Here is an 11,115-nt window from a genome sequence, read left to right on the forward strand (position 1 = left end):
CCCTCCCCACTTTGGGTTAGTGTCTGCACAGTGGTTAATAGAGAACTATGGATTTCCTCGACTTTAAAATTAATGTCCTTTAGAATGCTAGGCATCTTGTGTCTCAGTTCCAATTCTTCCATTTGATTTAAGGAAATTAGATTTAAGCCTCAGTTTGCCCATAAGGTTATCTAAGAATTAGTGATAAAATCTAGTAGTTGATAGCACAACAGGGTGACTATAGTCAACAGTAATTTATTGTACATTTTTAAGTAACTAAAAGTACAACTGGATTGTTTGTAACACAAGAAAGAATAAATGCTTAAGAGGATGGATACCTTACTTTGATGTGTTCATTATGCATTGCATGCCCATATCAAAATATCTCATGTACCCCATGAATATATACACCTACTATGCACCCACAAAAAATAAAAAGTAAAAACTTGTAAAAAAAAAAAAAGTTGCTATTTATTGCTATTTTAAGTTCTTTAAAGACAAAACAGATAGTTACTATTCTATGTATTATGTCTTTTAAAATGCTCCAAAGGTACCCCCTAAATCTTTATTTATAGTATGTGCAAACATTCTTTTTCACAACCTAGAAAACCTAAATTAATACTTAAGTTGGTTGTCATTTTTTATACTTCTTTAATATTTGAAAAAAATATTTTTACATACATGAATTGTTTTATAGAGGGAGACAGGGGTCTCGCTGTATTGCCCAGGCTAGTTTTGAACTCCTGGACTCAAGTGATCTTCCCACTTCAGCCTCCCCAAAGTACTGGGATTACAGGTATGAATCACCATCCTCAGCCAATACATAGATTTTTTTTTTTTTTTTTGTAAGAGACAAGGTCTTGCTCTGTCACAGGCTGGAGTGCAGTGATAAGATCATAACTCACTGCAACCTCAAACTTCTAGGCTCAAATGATCTTCCTGCCTCAGCCTCTTGCATAGCTGGGACTACAGGCATGTGCCACCATGCCCAGCTAATTTTTATTTTTATTTTTATTTTTGTAGGGACAGGGTCTTGCTATGTTGCCCAGACCAGTCTCGAACTCCTGGCCTCAAGGGATCCTCCCGCCTCAGCCTCCCAAAGTGCTACAATTACAGGCATGAGCCATAGTATCAGGCCACGAATTTTAAATTGCATTGCTAATTAAAAATATATCTGCATAAATACATACCCATTTTATTCCATTCTCTAGTTGTGATAAAAGCAATTAAAATATTTTTAAATAATACCCAAGACCTGGCATATTAACATATTATGAAATCAAAATGAAAAAATATTAGTGATGCTGACATTTATATTAAGATTCAGATCAAGATGATATCACATATTCTTTTTCTAAATTTATATTTTAAAGCAATACTTTTAAGTTTTACTTTTAGACATTTATATTAAGATTCAGGTCAAGATGGTATCACATTCTTTTTGTAAATTTAATATTTTAAAGCAATACTTTTAAGTTTTACTTTTAGCTTGAAAGTAATTTTATTCTAAAAGAAAAAAGAAAAGACCAAGGAAGATTTCCATTGTCTTATTTGGGGGCTTATTAATTACAATTAAACAGAAAAGCTACCTCTACAATTTTCATTTGCCCGATATATAGTTCAAAAGCAATCGTTTGCTGCCCCCTGCTGTAAAGAGATTCCTTATCTTTCAATAAAACTGACTTTAAAAGAAAAAAATTACTTTGGCAAACAATTGCAGTATGATCCTTTATTGTATTTTAAGTCTAAATATCGAATATCATGGCTTCTTTGGCATGCAGATTTAGAATTTTTTCTTTTCATTTTCATTTCTATGACTTTTTTCTGGTTATCTTTTGGTCATTGTTTGCTAACTTCATTGCTCTGTGGTCAAGCATTTTCTGAGACATACATGGCCCCGTGTGTGGTTGGATATTATAGTTAGGAAATGCTGTTTCATCATGTTCAGTCTGCATGGAGTTATTGAATTGACTGCTTGAACTGGATTTGTGAGAGCTCTGGTGGTAGCTTCATCAGTTCTCCTCAGAGTTCTGTCCCTTTATTTATTTATTTATTTTTCATTCTTTTGAGGCTATGTTTTAAACACACACACACACCTCTTTCTTGATTTATAACTCTTTTTATTATGTAATACTTCATTTTTCTCTATGAGCCTTTTTGCCTTAATCTATTGTTTAATACTAACATTCGAAGCAGCTTTCTTTTCTTTTTACTTACCTTATATATCATTTTATTTACATTCTTACTGTATTCTATTTTAGATGTCTCTTGTACATAGCACAAAATTGGATTGCTCTATTCTGTGAATATTAATATTTTAGTTAAAGCATTAATTCCATTAACATCTTCTGTATTAGCATATTTGAATGTTACATTTGTCTATTTTTTCTTTAGCTTCGTTTGAATATTTTTGTCATTTTGCTTTATTTTCTGTACATTTTGAAATTATTTACTCTATTATTTCAGTGGTTGTCCTAAACAATTCTTACCCATGCTTGTTCATTAAATCTAGATTCAGATATATGTTACTCTCCTGATTTACATGGTTTTCTTATCAAGCATTTTCAGGTTTCTTTATTGATACATCATACTTGCACATATTTAGTTCTTTTTTTAAATATCAGAAGAAATTTTTAGTGTTGTTGCATACCGTCATTTCTTGTTTCATTATACTTTCACATTTGCCATTTTGAGTGCTTTACCTGATTCTTACACTCTGATGTAATTCTTACACCCTTTGGTTAAGTAATCAAAGGATTACTTCTTTCTCCCTGAAGTACGTCTTTCATAATGTCTCTTTTCTGTGGGTTGCAAGCCCAAAGACACTATTTTTCCCTCTTTCTCATGGACATTTTTGGTGGTTATAAGATTTTATTTTTTATTTCAGAACTATGAAGATGTTCCACTATCTTCTGGCTTCCACGGTTGCTAATGAGAAGTCAGATGTTGGTCTAATGTTTGTTTCTTTAAAGCAGTAGTTATTGGGGTCTGGTGTCCTGACCAGCAGCATCAGCATCACCTGGGAACTTGTTAGAAATACATATTCTTTGACCCCACTCCCCAGATCTTCTGAATCAGAAACCTGGGGATGGGGCCTAGAAATGTGAGGTTTTTGTTTTGTTTTGAAACAGAGTCTTGCTATGTTGTCCAGGGTGGTCTCAAACTCCTGCATGCAAGTGATCCACCCACCTTGTCCTCCCAACATGCTGGGATTACAGGTGTGAGCCACCATGCCCAGGATTGGTTTGTTTCTTAATAGAGAGATATTTACAATGTGTTTTAACAAGACCTCCAGGTGACTCTGATGTAACTTAAAGTTTGAGAACTATTGCTTAAAAGGTAACCTGTCTTTTTTCTTCTGGTTGCTGCTAAGATAATCTTTTTACCATTGGTTTTCTCTGGTTCCTTGTGCTTAAGATTTCTTTTCATCTCTTCAATCTGTTTATATTTTCCTCCTGAAATGAAAAATCTACAGCCACTATATTTTGCAGTAATTGCCTGGGCTCATTCTCTGTCTCTCATAGGTAACTGCAGTTGGAAATGGTTCAGTTCTTTATCTTCTGCCCCCTCATGGTTCTTAGCTGTATTTATGTTCCTCAACTCTTTTTCTGCTTACCTTGCATTTATTGCTACAAGTAGTAGCTTTTAAACTTCAGCCTTCATAAAAATTTCATGTAGAGTTTGTTAAAGTACTAATTCATCAGCCCACCCCAAAGAGTCTTACTTAATTGAATTTCGATATGATCTGGGTATCAGAAATACTTAAAGTGCTCCAGGGTACATTTATGCAGCAGACTGTATTTAAGAAACAAATTTTTTTTTTTTTTTGGCTGTGTGTAATCTAAAAGCTATTTACTTAGGTCTTTTGTTGTGGGTTTCCATTTTGCTTTTATTTTAGCAATTGTAATTGTCCTTTAGAAATCATAAATGTTTAATTTATATTTTTATATATATTTATATATTTTATATATGTAATTTTATAGGGGGGGGTTTGACACAGGGTCTCATTCAGTCACCCAGGCTGGAAGTACAGTGGCATGATCTCGACTCACTGCAACCTCCACATCTCAGGTTCAAGTGATCCTCCCACCTCAGCCTCCCAAATAGCTGGGACTACAGGCATGCACCACCACGTTTGGCTAATTGTTTTGTATAATTGTTTTGTATTTTTAGTAGAGACAGGGTTTTACCATGTTGGCCAGGCTGATCTTGAACTTCCCGCCTCAGCCCCCCAAAGTGCTGGGATTACAGGCATGAGCCACCATGGTGGGCCTATATTTACATGAATAACAGTAGTAGAAATAGTCCTAGTAAGCCCAGAAAGAAATATCAGTCAGTAAAAGTAACAAAAGAATTATTCTCTCTGTAATATTTACATCTGCAAATTCTGAATATCCTGGGACACTGTGATTAAGTTGAATATGGGGATAAAATCAAATATTGGGAGAATTATGGTCACAAGAGAGCTCATAATGGAACAGTTTGGAGCAACATTTGTTTTGGACCACAAACCTGATGGAGGAGGAAGATCTAAAACTGAGGAGCAGGGCTGGGTCGAGGGTGAGGTCTGTGAGTGCAGTGTCAGCTGCCACTCACTCTGAGCCAGCCCTGTGCTTGTCTGACTAGCACTGGAAGCGCCTCCTTAAATACTGCACACTTATCTACCAGCCTGGGTTGCCTCATCCCAGTCTTGGCCCTGGTGAGAAGAAAAACAGATCCCAATAAGAGTACAGTAAGATTTGTAGAAATAGAAAAATAGAACTGCTTTTGCCATGCTGTAAAGAAAATTAAAAGAGAAATTAAGCAGCCTTAACAGCTCTGAAAAATTAACCTATCTGTTCTAACTTATCCACGGTGACAGCATTCTAATTACCCTGGTTTTGTTTCACCTGTCACATAGAAACGGGGCAGAACGTCTCTGAGTTCATGGATCCTACAGCTGTTCTAGACTCCCTGCTCCACATCCTGCCAGAGTCACTTAGATGCCAAAATCTCTTGCATTTGTTTTCAGGGCCACCAGTTCTTCGAGACCCTCTGATATAGTTTGGATGTGTATCCCCATGCAAATCTCAATGGAAATGTAATTCCCAGTGTTGGAGATGGGGCCTGGTGGGAGGTGATTGGATTGTGGGGGCGGATTTCTCATGAACGGTTTAGGAGAATACACACCGGGGAGAAGCGTTAGGAGTGCAGCGACTGCGGGAAAGCCTTCAACGACCATTCAGCCCTTAGGACCACGCAAGAACTCACCTCAAAGAGAAGCCCTTTGACTGCAGTCAGTGTGGAAATGCATTCTGGACCCTCTCAGCCCTGAAAATCCACATGAGCGTTCACACTGGTGAGAGCCCTTACAAATGTGATCAGTGCAGGAAGGCGTATGGCCGGAGCTGCCACCTCACTGCGCACAAAAGAATGCACACCGGAGAGAGGCCCTATGAGTGTCACGACTGCAGGAAAGCTTTCCGGCACCCCTCCCACCTCAAAGAGCACATGACTAATCACAACCTGGAGAAGCTCTACGCATGCACGCAGTGCGGCAAAGCCTTCCGCTGGAAGTCGAACTTTAATTTGCACAAGAAGAACCACATTGTGGAGAAGACCTATGCATGTAAAGAATGTGAGAAATCCTTTGGCGATCTCGTGTCCCAGAGGAAACACACGAGAATTAACATCGTCAAGAAACCCGTGGAATGTCGGCAGTGTGGAAAAACCTTCCGAAACCAGGAAGACTCACATGAACTCTCACGCTGGAGAGAAACTGTATGGGTGCGATCTCTGCGGGAGAGCCTTCAGAGGGAGCTCAAACCTCACTGCACACAGGAAGATACACAAACAAGAGAGGCGTTACGAATACGCCACCTGCAGGAAAGTCTTCAGTGATTATTTATCCCGGCGGAGGCACATGAGCATTCACCTTGTAAAGAAACACGCTGAGTGTAGGCAGTGTGGCGGAGCCTTCAGGAACCAGTCAACGCTGAAGACGCACATGCAAAGCCAGATGAGGGAGAAACCGTAGGAATGTGATCACTATGGAAAAGCCTTCAGCATCAGCTCCAACCTGAACATGCACAGGAGGATCCACACCAGGGAGAAACCCTGTGAATGCCTTGTCTGCGGGAAAGCCTTCAGCGATCATTATTCCTTCAGGAGCCACGTGAAAACTCACCAGGGAGAGAATCTCTTTGTGTCGTCCGTGTGGAAAAGGCTCCAGTGAGCACGCCTGCTTTAAAGAAACAGGATTACTCAGACCAGAAACAGATCTCACGGGTGTAAGAGGAAGCCTCTTTCAGCCCGCACCTTACTGGGTGCAAAAGAATCCATGTAACTTGGGAGAAGTCCAATTCCTGTAAAAACTGTGGGAAGACGAGGTGTTCTCATCCCATAGGATATTTGTGAGAACTCACGCTGGGGGTGAAAATGTACATCTGTAGCATGGAGAAGCCTTCAGGGTACATTCAGCTCTTAACAATCACAGAAGGACTTAAGGCGAGAAACCCCAGGGTGGCATTTAATGTCAAAATGACTTCAGCACCACTTCTAGCCTCTGGGCCCATGAGTAATAAGCACACTAGGGAGAATCTCTGTAAATGCAGTGACTGGGGAAACCCTTCCTGGTCTCAATCGATTCCTCAGGACAGAAATCACACTGAAGAGAGAAATCAGTGAAGTAAGGAATGTGGGAAGGTCATGAAGAGGTCCACAAACCATGATGGGCTGTCTATCGTATGACTTGTGAGCTAACAATAGTTGGTCCATCTTTAAAGAGGAAGAATGTGTAATAGAGAACATATATGGCCAACAAAGTCTGAAATGCTTCCTGTCATCTGTCCCTTTCCGGAGAAACTTGACTGACCGTTTGTCTGCAGCAGGGGTTCTCAGCCAGGCCGCAATTTTTCTGTCCAGGTGTCATTTGATAATGTCTGGAGACATTTTTGGTGTTAGAACTGGGGGAAGGTGCTCCTGACTTGTAGTAGGAAGACATCAGGGATGCTGCTGAGTACCCTCCAGTGCACAGGAGCCCCCCACAACAAAGAGTTATGTGCCCCCAAACATCACTGTTGCTGAGGTTGAAAATAATCATGCAGTCTTTCCTCAATTATTACCTGCAACAATTACTCAGTTTTCTGAATCTTCTGAGCACTTACGCTAGGAGAAATTTCTTTTACAAAACCTTTAAAACACAATCAGTGCTGACAATTCCTGTGTGGAAATGATTCCAGCCATGGTCCCCTCACTTGTGCATGTGAATATTCTCACTGGGGGAGAACACCAACAAGATTTTTGTGTGAATTCGGGAGTGCACTTAATCTCTCATCATGAAAACAGACCCCACTTATACATTTTTCATCTTTATTTTTAAGGTTACACTCTTCTAAATAACCCTAAAGCCTCATCACAAAAGGTTTGTATATAGTATTTTTACTGTAGCTTCATCCTTGGTAACGTCCTAATTGCCTTTTGGACAACCTACTTGACCAATCACATATGTAGATCTGTGTTACATGTGGGTATTTCTCAGTACTGGTTTGTTACTGGCACCTCATTCACATGCATTGTGAATGAGCATGATGTCTCCATGAAGTGGTGGTATGTTTGCAGCCTACTGTCCAGCCAAGAGTGGCAGATACTTCTAGTGGCTTCCCTCGTGTCCACTCTCATCTTCCCATATGAAGAAAATCCAGGTTCTGTCAGATTAGTAAGGTGTGCTATTTTTAAAAATCTCTTACCGGTTTTCTTGCAACTACGACCATCCATGTCCCACAACCCTGGCCACTGACAAATCAGCGGATGTCACTGCATGGGCTTCTGAGAAAGCTCTTGAACAGAGGTCGTTCTTAAACCTGAATTCTTCCCTGTATGTTTTGCTCTTTGCTTTATCCCCTACTTCTCACCTTATAAGGACATCCAGTACCTAGTATTAGAAGATCCACCTTATGACCATGTGGATGAAAGCCACAGTGTAAGGAAGTGACTGCAGAAAGTCCACAGTGTCCCTGGCCTACCCTGTGGCTTCTTTGAGTGTCTGCACCAGCCCTGGACTTGTTACTTCCAGAATTCCTATCACATGAGAAAAAATAAAACTGATTATTGGTTTAAGCTGCTAGGATATTTGTTTTCCTTTTAAATTTATTTATTTTAAAAAATGAAATAATTAGGGGTCTCACTATGTTGCCTAGGCTAGAGTCAAACTCCTGGGCTCAAAGAATCTTCCTGCCTTGGTCTCCTAAATAGCTGAGAATACAGGCATGTGCCACCACACCTGGCTTGTTTTTCTATTTAATTTATTTATTGATGGGAGGGGGGCTCTACACGCAGCTGGATGCTGCCTGGAGCCCATACACCTGGTCACTGGTGAGTTTTATAACTAGTACCTAAATGTGTGAGCATAACATGTATACAATATACATAACATGTGTATTGGTTTTCACAAAAGTTCAAGGAGACAGGTATCGTCAGCATCTCTGTTTTCCATACAGGGAATCTGAAGCACAAAAGCTGAGATTTACTTGTCTGAGGTCAACCTGCTAGCTGGTAGCAGTGTTTGCCTTTGAACCCTGGTGTCTGGTTCTGGAGTTTATACCTCCTTTATGCCAGGCACAGGCGCTGCTCTGTGGTGTCCAGGGTCTATAGCAGTGATTCCAGATTTTTGCCCTAGTGGTGCTTGGGTGTGGGGCACCTGATAAACAAACCAGTAAATATGTTGTGTATCAGGTGGTGGTAAATGCAATGGAAATAACTATGGAGGGAGCACGTAGGTTGAAGGAAGCTATAGGGTGGGTAGGGAAAGCCTTGCATTTAAGCAGAGATGTCAGGGAACTGCAAGCATGTGTCCTTAATCTCAGGAAGAGTGCCCTTGGCAACTCAAAGGCCACGAAGAAGAACTGTGCCTGGGGAAGCCCTGCAACAGCAGAAGGGCTGGTGTGCAGGAGTGAGGCAAGCCTGGGCATCATAAGAGGATGATGAGGTCAAAGCTGTATCAGAGACTGTTCACAAGGGCATCTGGCTGGTTAACTAGATCTTGAACAGAAGAATGACAACTATCCAATTTCAGTTTCCAAAAGGATCACAGTGGTTTCTGGATTGATAGGCTACAGAGGGATGAGATATTAACAGAAACCAGTTACAAGGTCATTGCAGAATTCAAGTGAAATGTAATGGCGGACAGATTAAGTAGTGGGAGGAGTGGTTTGAGAGCCACATTGATGAATACAGTCGGAGTTTCATTTTTACTTCCAGACAGTGATCGTTTTATCGTTATCCCACTATTATGCTTTATAATGCTAATGAGCAGTCCGTTTTTCCCATTTTTCCCAGTTATGAACAGTGGTGCAGTAAGGTGTACATGCCTTCTGGAGCACTGGTAACTTTTTCAAGGAGTGCGACGTTGCTGGGTTGTAAGGTCTCTGCATGTTCATCTTATCGGTATAATGCCAAAGTCATTTCTACAGTGGTTGTGTAATAATACCGTATGTGTGTGTGTGTGTGTTAAAACAGGTTTTATTGAAATATAACATACATATAGAAATGTGCTTAATTCATAAGTATACAAACCAGTTATCACATGAACACTTCCACATAACCACCAGGTCAAGGAAGAATACTCCCAGTATTCCAGACACCTCCTCTTTTTCCCTCCAAATTACACACTCTTCTCTACTCTGTAGGTAACCAGTATTCTGACTCTGACAGTATGGTTTGACTTTTTGTTTTGAGCCCTGTGCAAATGCAGCCATACAGTATGTATTCTTTCTTTTTTCCTTCTGTCCATCTTAATTTTCCCAATATTTTTGTGAAATGATGTATATTGTTTCCTATATCTCTAACTAGTACATTTTACTCTGTTCCTTTGTTTGAATATTCCACAATTCATTTAAGCATCTTGTATTGATGACCACTGAACTTTGCAGTTTGGGGTTATTGTGATTAATACTGCTATGAGCACATGTTAATATTTCTGGTTGTGCATGGTGTGTGTACTTGTCTTGGGTGCATACCTTGAACAGAAATTGTTGGGTCATATGAGACGCATTTGTTCATTTTCAGTGGATGCTGCCACTTTTCTACAGTTTATATTCCCACAAACTATTTTGTGGAGTTAGACAAGAAGATACTCACGTTGTCTTCCTTGTCTTATGATTTATATACATGTGAGCCCACTGGGTGGATATATGTTTTGTAGATATTTTCTCCCACTCTGTGGTATGTGTCTTCAGGTTCACTGATTCTTTGGCCATGTTCAGATGATTAGCCTATCAAAGGCATTCTTCCATTTCTCTTATGGTGGCTTTGATTTCTAATATTTCCTTCTGATTCTTTGAGTTTCCATTTTTCTGCTGATAATGCAGGGCAGATGAGCCCCCAAACTGGGGATTCGCCCAGGTGGTTCTCAGCTTTGCTCAGGAAAGAATTCAAGAGCCAGTGGTGGTAAAAGAAATTGGATTTATTGAAACAGCAGGACACAGCAGAGTAGCTGCCCCTTGTGGAGCAGCGGTTACTCATAGGCATTGTGCCCAGAGTAGCAGCATATGGGCTGTTGGCTAGCAGTATTTATACCCACTTTTAATTACATGCAAATTAAGGGATGGGGTATTCAGATAGCTCTAGAAAAGGAGTGGTAACTTCCGGGTGTTGCCATGGCAGTTGTAAACTGTCATGGCGCTGGTGTGAGTGTCTTGTGCTGATGGGCAGTGAGCGCACCTGGAGTAGTCTTCAGTACCATTTGCTGGTTCTGCCACTTTATTTCATTCTGTCTAGACTAGGAAATAAGCCCCGCCTGTCTCCTATCACACTTAGATTACCCATCTGTTCTTGCGTATTGTCCACTCTTTCTGTTAGAACCCTTAGTATATTAACCACAGTTATTTTAAACTCCCAATCTGATGATTGCACAGTCTCTGCCATATCTGAGGCTGGTTCTAATGCTTTCTCTGTTGGCTTAGACTTATGTGTTTCCTTGCCTTTTAATGTGCCTTGTAGCTTGTTATTGAAAGCCAGGCATGGTGCATTCAGTGATAGGAACAGCAGTAAAAAATGCCTTCACTGTGGTTGTTCTGGCTAGAAGTTAGCCTCTGTTTACTGCTTGCTGTAGTGATGGTGTCAAAGGTTAAAATTTCCTCTAGTGTCTTTATTCTTATC

At 40.2% G+C, this 11,115-nt stretch overlaps 1 pseudogene; it reads left to right on the forward strand.

Annotated features, from left to right (window-relative positions):
- LOC104658557 overlaps positions 1–6,193 on the forward strand; it is a 46,170-nt pseudogene extending 39,977 nt beyond the window's left edge.
- The last annotated feature ends 4,922 nt before the right edge of the window (positions 6,194–11,115 follow it).

The sequence above is a fragment of the Rhinopithecus roxellana genome, chromosome 9 (genome assembly GCF_007565055.1).
Source record: "Rhinopithecus roxellana isolate Shanxi Qingling chromosome 9, ASM756505v1, whole genome shotgun sequence".
In the NCBI taxonomy this organism is placed as follows: domain Eukaryota; kingdom Metazoa; phylum Chordata; class Mammalia; order Primates; family Cercopithecidae; genus Rhinopithecus; species Rhinopithecus roxellana.